The 239-nt window shown below is 49.8% G+C and overlaps 1 protein-coding gene across 2 annotated transcripts in view; it reads left to right on the forward strand.

Annotated features, from left to right (window-relative positions):
- The window catches only part of LOC116699777 (nucleolin), a 14,073-nt gene that overhangs the window by 4,455 nt on the left and 9,379 nt on the right, over positions 1-239 (forward strand). The window lies entirely within an intron of this gene.

Consider the following 239-nt stretch of genomic DNA (forward strand, 5'->3'; position numbering starts at 1 on the left):
AGTCTTAACGACTACTCAAAGCATCAAACATCATACAGGAAATGTTCACCATTCACACATATTCATACACTGTGGCCGGGGCTGCCGTACAAGGTGCTCATCAGATAAACAGTCACACACATTCACACTTCGATGCACAGCATCCGGGGCAACTCGGGGTACAGTGTCTTGCTCAAGGACACTTTGACATGGGACTGCAGGGCCAGGGATTGATCCACCAACCTTCCGATTGGCAGGCA

The sequence above is a fragment of the Etheostoma spectabile genome, chromosome 12 (genome assembly GCF_008692095.1).
Source record: "Etheostoma spectabile isolate EspeVRDwgs_2016 chromosome 12, UIUC_Espe_1.0, whole genome shotgun sequence".
NCBI lineage: Eukaryota > Metazoa > Chordata > Actinopteri > Perciformes > Percidae > Etheostoma > Etheostoma spectabile.